This window comes from Lontra canadensis, unplaced genomic scaffold (genome assembly GCF_010015895.1).
Source record: "Lontra canadensis isolate GAN:19392208 unplaced genomic scaffold, GSC_riverotter_1.0 scaffold72, whole genome shotgun sequence".
Lineage (NCBI taxonomy): Eukaryota > Metazoa > Chordata > Mammalia > Carnivora > Mustelidae > Lontra > Lontra canadensis.
Window position 1 is genome coordinate 136,231 of NW_022631066.1, and position 13,106 is coordinate 149,336.

General features: G+C 35.1%; 1 protein-coding gene and 1 non-coding gene across 2 annotated transcripts in view; both read right to left on the reverse strand.

Annotated features, from left to right (window-relative positions):
* Window positions 1-13,106, reverse strand: part of GPR158 (G protein-coupled receptor 158) — a 403,983-nt gene that overhangs the window by 41,479 nt on the left and 349,398 nt on the right. The window lies entirely within an intron of this gene.
* On the reverse strand, window positions 10,139-10,244 carry LOC116881264. The gene has a single exon (XR_004385379.1). It is a non-coding gene; the product is annotated as a U6 spliceosomal RNA (small nuclear RNA).

Consider the following 13,106-nt stretch of genomic DNA (forward strand, 5'->3'; position numbering starts at 1 on the left):
AAGAAATGGAAAAACATGCTGTGTTCATGGATCAGAACATACAATATTGGTAAAATGGCAATACTTCTTAAATTGATCTCCTATTCAAGTCAATACAGAGACTGCAATGTATTCGCTATTAAAATTCCAACTGAGGGGCCCCTGTGTGGCTCAGTCAATTAAGCACCTGCTATGTCTCAGGTCATGATCTCAGAGTCCTGGGATTGAGTTCTGCATGAGGCTCCTTGCTCAGCAGGAAGTCTGATTCTCCCTCTCCTGCTGATCCTCCTCTAAGCTTGTGCTCTTTCTCCCTGTTTCAAATAAATAAATAAAATATTTTTAAAAATCTAACTGACTTATTTTCAGAAGTGGACAAACTGATACTAAAATTCATATGAAATTGCAAAGCACTTCCAATAGCCAATCTAGGAAAAAAAACAAAGTGGGAAGACTCACACTTTCTGATTTCAAATGCTGCTATAAATCTATACCAAACAAAACAGTATGACATTAGCAAAAGGAGATATATATATATATATATATATGTGTGTGTGTGTGTGTGTGTGTAGATATACACATACATATATATGTATGTATCTATATCTATATCTCTATCTCTCTCTATATATATCTCAATAGAATAAAACTGATCATCCAGAAATGAACATTTATTTACATCCATGGTCAACTAATTTTTGACAATGTTGTCAAGACTATTCAGTGAGGATAGTCCTGGGTTGCCTGGGTAGCTCAGTTGTTTAAGGGTTTGACTCTTACTTTCAGCTCACATCATGATCTCAGAATCTTGAGATCAGGCTCTGTGCTGAGTGTGGAGCCTGCTTGGGATTCTCTCTCTCTCTCTATCCCTCTGCCCCTCCCCCACCATTCACACACACACTCTCTCTCAAAAAAAAGAAAAAAAAAAGGAACAGTCTTTTAAAGATGATCCTGGGACAAGTGGATATCCACACGCAAAGGAATAAATGCAGACCTCTAATTTATATGATGCATAAGAATTAATTCCAAAGAAATCAAAGACCCAAATATAAGAGGTAATGTTATGAAATGCTTGGAAGAAAACAGGGGTAAAATTTTTGATCTGGGATTAGGCAATAGTTTCTTAAATATGATATGAAAAGCACATGTAACAAAAGAAAAAAATAATTGAACTTCATCAAGGTGAAATTTTTTTTTTGTATATCAAGAAAATGCTTGTGCTCCAAAGATGTTTAATTTTGAAAAGTTTTGGATAAAATCTTGCAAAGAAAGATTTAAATACAGGTACTATTGCTCCTTCTCTATTGTTCTCCCACCCCCAACTTACTACAGAAAGATATTTCAAACAATAAGCAGATGACGAATCATTCTGAAGATGAAGAATAAATCAGATTATCAAAAGTTATCAAAAGTTATCAAAACTATATGCTTGTTCCTTTTTTTACATCTAGAGTAAATATAAATTCTATGGCCATTGTCTTCCAAGTAGAAGTATATAAAAAGGTTCTGTCCTTTGATTTCAATTACTTAGCACTGATTAATGGGCAGAAATATATTTTTTTAAAGATTTATTTATTCATTTTAGAGAGAGAGGGACAGTGAGTGAGAGCACATGAGGGCAGGGTGGCACAGAGGGAGAAGGAGAGAGAGAATCCTCAAGCAGACTCCTGCTGAGTGTAGAGCTTGGTGGGGCTCCATCCCAGGACTCTGCGATCATGACCTGAGCTGAAATCAAGAGTCAGCTGCTTAACCAACTGAGCCACCCAGGCATGCCGGCAGAAATAATTTTAAGTTAAAATTTCATTCCAGGTTTCAGTGTCTTTAAAAGTTGATCTTTTACTATTTAATATGATATTTTGGTATTTAAAAAGATGACTTTAGACAAACTATAAAAACATTTATTACAGATGGTTGCCTAATAGCATCATTACTTAAATGAGCAATTATATTATAACCTCAAAAGGAAAACAACACTAATGGTCTATAGTTAAGACAATTTTTTAATGATACCATTTTAAGGTTACTATTTAAATTTTGATCTGTTCTTACTTCTAACTCAAGATTTAGTTTTGCTGTCTGAAAAAAAAACAAAACAAAACCCCTTCCCTCTGAAATAGGTTAATCACAGATTAAGTATTTCCCAGGTATATCCTAAGGCAAAGTTGTTTGAACCTCTTTTCTCTTCAGTCATGATTGTTCAAATTGGGATATGGTAGAAATAACAGAAAACTTGTTTCTCTTTCTAAGGTTTTAATAATTTTATAAGATTTAATACTCTAGTTTTTCAGTCTCTTTAGCATATATTTAAAGATAAAGAATAGTACCAGACCATAGGGGGACCACCATAAGATAACAAAAAATTTGTGAATATATAGTTACTCTTTTGTATGTGTGATAACTTATAAGAAAACAAAATTCTCAACGAATAGCTGCACATTAACTTATTTAACCTATTTTAGCTGTTACTTTCATATAAAAGAAATGCTAAACAAAAGAAATGCTAAACAATATAAATGAAAGTAAATATAAAAAAGACTCTAAAATTACTGTTGCATTCACCTTCACCTTAACCTACAATAAAACACACAAACTATATTAATTAGCAAGTAGAAGGTGCTGTCACAAAAGAAGTTCAGGAGATCTGCTGTGTGAGTATGTAATAACCGCTCAGCTTATCGACTGGTAATATTTTTAACTTTTTAGATGGCAGTTAGTTATCCTTGAAATAGAAGAACTTTTAATTCTTGTCAATGAAGGTTTTGGAAATTAATTATAAAGTATTATTGTGACTGCTCTTTGGTTCTCATGCTGTTTATTTCCACTTTGTCTCACTGCTAGATTTAAAACTCTTTGACTTAAAACTTTGCAGGTCCCAAAGTCCCTGCTTCATCAACTTGCCTATTATGGATCGTAAAGTCTCATCTATTTTTACATGCAATTTGATTCCTCCATTAAAACTATATGATCAAAGTAAAAAAAAATAGAAAACTATAAACAAGTAAAAAGAAAGAAATGAATACTACCTAAAATAGCATTATCTATACATAAACACTGTTAGCATTTTGATGAATTTTATTCTCTAGTATTTTTTCTAATGTATATAAAATATTTTATAATATTAGGATTATAATATATATTTTATATGATTTTTAAAATATGTGGAATTCTGAGCATTGTCATATAACATTCTATATTTGTAAATAGCACGTTATATGATAGCACATAATTATTTTTAAAAAGGTTTTATTTATTTATTTGAGGGAGAGAATGAGAGAGAGAGACAAAGCATGGTGGGGTAGGGTGAGAAGAAGAGGCAGACTCCCTGCTGAGAGAGTTCAGTTTTTTTTTTTATTACTCAGTAATATGCCTTTGTATGAATTCTTGTAACTTGTTTATCCATTTTTCTGTTGCTGGACATTGGGTTGGTTCAAGTTTGAGGCTATTTATAAAGAAAGCCATTGTGATCATTCTTGCACAAGTGTGTATGGGTATGTTATTATTTACCTTGGATAAATGTCCAGGAATAGAATTGCTTGATCATATAGTAAATGTATATTTAACTGTGTATGAAAATGCCAGTTTCCCAAGTGGCTAAGCCAGTTTTCATTTTCACTAACAATGTACGAATGTCCCATCTGTTCCACATTCTCACTAACACTGATGGTGTTAATCTTTTTAACTGTATCCATTCTAGTAATTATAAAATGGTATCTCACTGGGATTTTAATTTTAATTTCTCTAATGATGAATAATATTTAGCATATTTTACTGTGTTATTGGCCATTTGTGTGTCTTCTTTTATGAAGTGTCTGTTCAATTCTTTCTTTTTTTATTGTATTGTTTGATTTTTCATAATTTGTAGAACTTTATATATTATGGATAAGGTCCTTTGGAAGATATATATATATAACACGAATATTTTTCTCCCAGTCTGTAACTTACCTTTTTTCCCTAATTTTAAAAAATAATTGAGGTAAAATTGACAAATAACATTATATTACTTTCAGGTATACAACATAATGATCCAATATTGGTATATTATGAAATGATCAACACAGTAAGTCTAGTTAACATCTGTTGCCATACATAGTTACAAATTTTTTTTTGTTATAATGAAGACTTTTATGATCTTCTTTCTCAGCAACTTTCAAATATACACTATAGTATTATTAACCATAGTCACCATGCTGTACATTATATTCCCATTACTTAGTTATTTTATATCATTTGACTCCTTTCACCCATTTGCCCACCCACCCTCTGGCAACTACCAGTCTGTTCTCCATATCTTTGAGCTTGGTTTTTTTGTTTTGCTTGTTTTTTTAGATTCTACATATAAGTGAGATCATACAGTTTTGGTATTTCTCTCTCTGACTTACTTCACTTAACATAATACCCTCAGGTCCATTCATGTCTCAATGGCAATATTTCATTTTTTTAATGGCTGAATAGTATTCATATATATATATATATATATATACATATACATATACATACCACATCTTTTTTATCCATTCATCCATCAATAGACATTTAGGTTGTTTCCATATCTTGGCTATTATAAATAATGGTGCAATGAGCATGGGGTACATATATCTTTTCAAGTTTTCATTCTGTTTTCTTCAGATAAATATCCAGAAGAGGAATTGCTGGACCATATGTAGTTCTATTTCTAATGTTTTGAGGAACCTCCACACTGTTTTCCATAATGACTACACCAATTTACATTCCCAACAGTGTAAGAGGGTTCCCTTTTTTCCATATCCTTGTCAAAACTTGTTAGTTTTTGTTCTTTTGCTAATAGCCATTCTAACAGGTGTGAGATATCTCATTGTGATTTTGATTTGAATCTCACTGATGATTAGTGATGCTGAGCATCTTTTCATGTACCTGTTGACTATCTGAATGTCTTCTTTAGAAATATGTCTAGTCTACCTATTTTAAAATCAGATTTTTTTGTTACTGAGTTTTATGAGTTCTTTTTATATTTTGGATATTAACTCCTTACCATATATATGAATTGCAAATATTTTCTCCCATTCCCTATGTTCTTTTTCATTTTGTTGGTGGTTTCTCTGGCTGAGCATAAGCTTTTTGTTTTGATGTACTCCCACTTGTTTATTTTTGCTTTTGTTACCTTTTCTTTCAGAATCAGATTCAGAATCTTGGCCAAGGCTGATATCAAGGAGCTTACTGCCTATGTTTTGTTCTAAGAGTTTCATGGTTTCAGGTCTTACATTCAAGTCTTTAATCCATTTTGAGTTAATTTTTGTGTATAGTGTAAGATACTACTCCAGTTTCACTCCTATGTATGTGGCTGTCTTGTCTTCCCCCAGGACACTTTATTAAAGAAACTATTCTTTCCCCATTGTCTATTCTTGCTTCCTTTGTTGTAAATTAATTCACCATATATGAGTAAGTTTATTTTTTGGACAGTCTTCTCTTCCACTGATCTGGTTTTTTTTTTTTTTTTTTTTTTAAAGTAGGCTCCATGCTCAGCATGGAGCCCAACACATGGCCTGAACTTATACCTGATATCAAGACCTGAGCTGAGACCAAGAGTTGGATGCTCAATATACTGAGCCACCCAGGTGTCCCTCTGTGTCTTCTATGCCAATGCCGTACTATTTTGATGGCTACAACTCGGTAACACCATTTGAAATCAAGGAGCATGATGGCTCCAGCTTTATTCTTTCCATTTGTTTGTGTCTTCTTCAATTTCTTTCATCCATGTGTTATAACTTTCAATTACACGTTTCTTGGTTACATTTATCTCTAGGTATTTTATTCTTTTTGATGCAATTTTAAATAGAATTGTTTTCTTAATTTCTTTTTATGATAGTTTTTTATTAGTGTATAAGAACACAATAAATTTTTGTATTTGGTCTTATATCCTGCAACTCTACTGAATTCATTTATATTAGTTCTAACAGATTTTTGGTAGTGTCTTTAGGATTTTCTGTATGTATTATGTCATCTGCAAGTGGTGACAGTTTTACTTCTTCCTTTCCAGTTTGGATATCTTTTATTTCTTCTTCTTCTTCCTTTTTTTTTTTTTTTTTTCCTACTTGTTATAGCTAGGACTTGAAATACTATGTTGAATAAAAGTGGTAAAAGTGGGCATCCTTGGGGCACCTGGGTCGCTCAGTTGGTTAAGCATCTGCCTTCAGCTCAGGTCATGATCTCAGGGTCCTGGGATTGAGCCTCATGTTGGATTCCCTGCTCAGTGGGGAGCCTGCTTCTCCCTCTCCCTCTGCCTGCTGCTCCCCCTGCTTGTACTCTCTCCCTGTCAAATAAATAAATAAGATCTTAAGGGAAAAAAAAAGTGAGCATCCCTGTCTTGTTCCTGATCTTAGAGAAAAAGCTTTCAGCTTTTCACCATTGAGTATGATGCTAGCTGTGGCCTTTATTATGTTTAGGTACATTCCATCTATAAGTACTTAATGTTTAGAGTTTTTATTATAAATGGGTGGTGAATTTGTCAAGTGCTGCTTCTGCACTAATTGAGATGATACGATTTTTGCCTTCATTCTGTCATTTTATTTTTTATTGAAGCATAGTTGACACACAATGTTACATTACTTTCAGGTGTAAAACATAGTAATTTGAGAATTTCATACATCATGCTGTGATTCCTGCAAGTGAAGCTACCATCTGTCCCTATACAATGCTATTATAATATCATTGGTATATTCCCTATGCTGTATCTTTTATCCCTGTAACTTATTCATTGAATAACTGGAAGTCTGTATCTCCTACTACCCTTCACTCATTTTGCTTATTCTCTTAACCTCATTATTTGCCTTTCTTTTTCTTTAATTCTTTTTTTTTTTAAGATTTTATTTATTTATTTGACAGACAGAGATCATCAGTAGGCAGAGAGGCAGTCAGAGAGAGAGAGAGAGAGAGAGAGAGAGAGGAAGGGAAGCAGGCTCCCTGCTGAGCAGAGAGCTGGATGCGGGGGTTTGATCCCAGGGTTTCAAGATCATGACCTGAGCGGAAGGCAGAGGCTTTAACCCACTGAGTCACCCAGGTACCCCCCTTTCTTGATCATATCTTTTGATGTACAAAAGTTTTTCATTTTGATAAAGTCCAATTTATCTCTTTTTTGTGTGTGTGCTTTGGGTTTTTCTCCAAGATTATGAATATTTGTATTTCCTTCTAAGAGTTTTATAGTTTCAGCTCTTACATTTAGGTCTTTGATCCATTAGGAATTAATTTTTGTGTATGGTGTAGAGTTAGAAGTCCAACCTCATTCTTTTGCCTAGAGAAACCTGGTATTGATCTGTGTGTCTCTTCCAATGCCAATATCACATTGTCTTGATTGCTGCAGTTTTGAAGTAAGTTTTAAAATCAGAAAGTGTGAATCTTCCTACTTTATTCTTCTTTTTTAAGATTGTTTTGGCTATTCTGGTCCCTTTGCATTTCCATATGAATTTTAGAACCAGCTTGTCAATTTCTACAAAAAAAAAAATCAGCTGGGATTATAATAGGAATTAGGCTGATTCAATTTAGGAAATAGAGCAATCTGAAAATACTAAGTTTTCCAAACCACAAACAAGAGATATTTTCCATTTATCTAGGTCTTCTTAAATTTCATTCCATGAGTGTTTTGCAGTCTTTAGGGCATCTTTCTAGTAGTTCTATTGTTAAACTTATTCTTACATATTCTATTTTTATGCTACTGTAAATGAAAATACCCCCTTAATTTGAGCCTCTATTTGTTGCTAGTGTGTAAAATACAATTGATTTTTGCATAATGATCTTGTATACTGCACCACTGCTAAACCTGTTTATTACGTCTGATAGTTTTTTGGTGGGTTCCTTAGAATTTTCTTCACAGAAGACCATCTCATCTGCAAATAGTTTTACTTCTTTCTTCCATCTGGATACCTTTCATTTCTTTTCTGAGCTTAATTGCTGAGGTGAGAATTTCCAGGACAACATAGAATAGAAGTAGCAAGAGTGAACATTCTTATCTAGTTCCTCATCTTAGGGGGAAAGACTTCAGTCCTTCATCATTAAGCAGGATGTCAGCTGCGGATTTTTAACAGATAACTTTTATCAGTATGAGGAAGTTCACTTCCATTCCCAGTATGCTGAGTGTTTTTATCATGAGAGTGTGTTGGATTTTTGTCAAATGCTTTTTTGGCATATGTTGAGATGATCATGTGGTTTTGTCTTTTATTATGTTAATATACTCTATTACATTGATTGATTTTTATATTCATGGGCTAAATCACACCTGGTCATGATGTTTAATTCTTTTTGCTGCTGGATTCTGTCTGGATTGAGATTTCTATGTCTATATTCATAAGAGATATTGGTCCGGAGTTTTGTTTTCTTGTAATATATTTATCTATTTTTGTTATCAGGGTACTATTGACCTCTTACAAGGAATAGGAAATGATCTCTTATCTGTTTTTCAGAATGGTTTGCAAAGAATTGGTTTTGATTCTTCTTTTTTCCCCCCAAAGATTTTATTTATTTGACAGAGGGAGAGAACACAAGTAGACAGAGAGGCAGGCAGAGAGAGAGAAAGGGGGAAAGGCTCCCTGCCGAGCAGAGAACCCGGAAATGGGGCTTGATCCCAGGACCCTGAGATCTTGATCTGAGCTGAAGACAGAGGCTTAACCCTCTGAGCCACCCAGGCACCCCTTAATTCTTCTTTAAATCATGGTATAATTCATCAATGAAACCATCCAGTACAGGGCTGTGTATGTGTGGTGGTAGTGGCGGAGGGGGGGGTGGGGATTTTTAACTACTAATTCAATGTTTTCATTTGTTTCAGATCTATTAGATTTTTTTATTTCTTCTTGACTTGGTTTTGGTACTTTGCATCTATCTAGGAATTTCTAGAATAGTTGTGCTTCCAGTATTAAGTTCCTTATTAGTTCAAGTCCAGCTTTTTGGACTGGACACATGTGAATTCTGTGTGGTATGCATGATGGTAACTAGAGGCCAGGTGAGCCAATGGCATGTTAGAAGGTATTATGCAGGCAATACTATTTAAAATCACAAGCTTAACAACAGTCAGGTTTAAAGGAAAGTAGTCTAAATACACAAATTAAAAGGCAGAGATTGTCAGATTAGACTTAAAGAGGCAAGGCCCAACTATAAACTTCCTACAAAAAATTATAAAATAATAAAAATGCATTTTAAATCTAAAACAAAAGGTTTAAAGTTAGAATAGTGGTGAAAAAGATATCACATGCTAACATTAATCAAAAGAAATCAGAAGTGGTTATATTAATATCAGATAAAGTAAATTTCAGAGCAAAGAATATTATCAGGGACAATGAAGGTCATTTCACAAAGAAGTCAATCCTTTATCATTACGAACAGGACATGAATAAGACATGAGTCCATGTCCTATAAATAGGACCTAACAACTCCAAATGTTTATGTATTAAGAACAGAACTTCAAAATATATGAAGCAAAAACTGAAAGAACTGTGAGGAGAAACAGGCAGATATGAAATTTCTAGCTACTCTCTCAACAGAACAAGTAGGGATAAATTAAAAGGATATAAAAAAAAACTTGAACAAAATTATTGAACAACCACAAAACCACACAAGGCAAGTGCCCATGGAACACTTACCAAGATACATTATATTCTGGGCCATAAAATGAGTCTCAATAAATTTAAGAGAATTCAAGTCATACTGGGTATGTGCTCTAACCACAACAGAATTAAATTAGAAATCAAAACCAAAGATTTATGGAAAATCCCTCCAATATTTGCATACTCAATAACACTTCTAAATAATCTGTGGGCCAAAGAGTAACTCAAATTGGAAATTATTTTGAACTGAATGAAAAAGTAAACAAAACTCAGGTGTTTTGGATTGGATGCATGTAAACGCGAGGTGACGGGAAGCAGAGCAACCGGAGGCCAGCGGGGGGAACCAATGGTGTGACAGAAAGGACACTGGTGTGTCCATCCAATAATGCAAGCCAAGCCCCTGCCTCTGGGCCCTGACAACAGCAGCGGGGGGACAGTGGTAAAGGGCTTTCAGAAGCAGACTGTCTCACCGTGGTGTTTGTTTCTTCCTTTCCTTCCTTCTTTCCAACCTTTCTTCCTTCCTTCCATCCATCCATCCATCCATCCATCCATCCTTTCTTTCTGTTTAATATATTTATTACAGCAGGTCTCTAGTCAAAAATACAGAAAGCTTCACAAATCTGAATGTCATCCTTGCGCAGGGCCACGCTAGCCTTTTCTGTGTTGTTCCCATTCTAGCATATGAGCTGCTGAGGCGAGCACTCACTGTGGCCTTCAAAGCCTGGCGGCCCTTCTTTTTGCTGCGCCAATGAATTAATCTCATTTCCCACTTATTCTCTTATATCTACTTCACATGAGGAAAAGAAACATTTCCACTTGAGGGCATACAGGATCTGTTAGTTTCTAATGAAGAACATTAGGATAAAGTATCAACTATAGTCTGAGAAGTACTAATTCTGAATTTCTGGATGCCTTTTTATTTATAATTTTAAAGTGGATTAACATACACACATACACACACAATTGTATGCACATATATACAAGTCAAAACCATACAATCCAGGCAATAAAAAAAATCCCATGTTTCTGATGCGCCACATAGCCCCTAAAGTATACATACTAATTCAAACCTATTTCCAGAAATCTTGACATAAAATGTTGATGCTTTGACTAGAAACCAGAGCATGTATATATATAACAAAAACAAAAAGAGAAGTTTAATATTGAAAAGTTTTGATGTAGATGTTATAAAATAAAGTGTATTTCAAACTTATGTGTCACAGAACAATCAAATAGGACATCTGATGTGAGACAAAATAAGTAAAACTTTAAGTCACTTCAGTTTTCTGAGTGAAATACATTCCCATGATATTCCTAATATTTAATATATTCTGAAAAGTAGAACAATATAAAATGAATTTTGCTTTTATTTCTAATTGTATAAAAAAGTTACTCATTGATGTTTTAAAAGTCCTGTATGACTATAGACCTCTAGTTAATAAAAAGACATCTTTTATCAATATGCTTATATTTCCCAAATCTTTTACTTCTTATAAGTAGATTATATTGAACATGTTAATTCATAAATGAAGCTGTTCAAGCCAGCAACACTTCATTAGCTTGTGAAAGTGACAGGAACATACCAACGTAATTAGCAACACTTAGGGTCATTCAGCTGGGGTCCCACAGGAAGTCAGATGAGGCAGTGTGATGTCATTAGAAGGGGCAGGGTAGGGAAGAATGAACAGAGGGAACTGCCTTCCTCTCTAGTTAGTCAGAGACTTTATAATCAAAGAGAAAGTCCTTGGAGCTTAGGAGACTCTGTTTCCGTGGTTTCTGGGGAGCCATCCATAAGGACTAGCTGTATGCAAAGTCCCACCGGGCTCAGACTACGGCAGGCCTGGACAGGTGAGGAGTCTGCCAACAAAGGGAAGATGAGTACAGGGAGGAAAAGTGACAGGTCACAATTTGCTTATTTCTCAGGTTTCAGGGGCCTCTCTTCTAGGTCTTTCCAAGCGTATGAGTGATCAGAATGACAGAAATGTCGTGCCTGCAAAACTAATGCGTGTAACTACACACTTTCTGAAAGTTCATTAGAATTAGGATAGCACACAGACAGTTCTGGGCATTAGCATGAGTCATTATGGTGTGTTCCATGATGCTTCCTGAATTAATGAAATTATGAGGTAAATTTCTATTGTTAAGAGTCAAATAAATGACTTTTGATCTTTCCTGTTTCATTAACGATAATTTAAAATTGTAAAAATATCTCCAGGGAAATTTGTTTAAATCTTAAAATCACAAAGCCTAGGTTGGCACTTAATGAACTAAGAAACTGGAAAAGAGAAAGTCAAATTATTTACAACTCTCAATCTTTCTCCAAATCTCTTAAAATGCCAGTATTAGAGATAGTTCCAAAACATGAATTTGAAAACTTTGTTTTCTATATTGTCACTCCAAGCATGTCATTTACCCGTAGGGCATCTAGTTTTTTTCTAGTATATGAAAAGTATAGGCATATAAGGTAAGGCTCTGATATTTTGTAATTTATGTGAACATAAATTACAGATCTAGAAGATAAGTAACTTTCTTTGGCTTTGGAACTTACTTAGCTACCTATTGACAAAGATTGTCTCCTTAATCCAACTTTAGCCAGACTCCTCTGAGCCTTCTCCTTGACTGGGTCCTTGTCTTTGCATTGCCCAGTTGTAGCGAGAATTGTACTAAGTCTGCTTAGTGCGAATCTCTCACCCTATTATCTGAGACCACCTTGGCCTGCCTTTTGCAAGACTCCTGTCAAGTTGGTTTAGCCAGAAATTCTCCTTTGCCTCTGATGCTTTCTCTTGTTAGTTTTTCATCCATTGAACCACACCCTGCTTCTTTTTTTTTTTTTTAAAGATTTTATTTATTTATTTGACAGAGAGAGAGAGATCACAAGTAGGCAGAGCAGCAGGCAGAGAGAGAGGGGGAAGCAGGCTCCCCGTTGAGCAGAGAGCCTGATGTGGGGCTCGATCCCAGGACCCTGAGATCATGACCTGAGCCGAAGACAGAGGCTTAACCCACTGAGCCACCCAGGTGCCCCGAACCACACCCTGCTTCTTAACTGCAAATCTCCACATTTCCTTTATGTATTTTTTTTAAAGATTTATTTCTTTATTTATTTGACAGAGAAAGAGATCACAAACAGGCAGAGAGGCAGGCAGAGAGAGAGGGGGAAGCAGGATCCCTGCTGAGCAGGAACCCCCCCCCCCAACACAGGGCTCAATCCCAGGACACTGGGATCATGACCCGAGCCAAAGGCAGAGGCTTTAACCCACTGAGCCACCCAGGCGCCCCTCCTTTATGTATTCTGAGTTGAACCCAATCTCTCTCCCTGGCTGTAAAAGCCCTCTTGTTGTACCCTTGAATAAAGTCTGTCTTACCATTCTTTGACAAGTGTCAGAATAATTTTTTTTTTCATTAACAATGTCCAAATAGTATCCTGACAGGAAAAGAGAGCTTCCTCAGGAGTTTATGAAGGAGTCTCTCTTCTCTGGAACAATATGGTTCTTAAGAAACGTCACTGTGAGTAATGCTTCACTTGATCATATTCTACACCCAGATCGGCAGCCAGAAAAGATGATC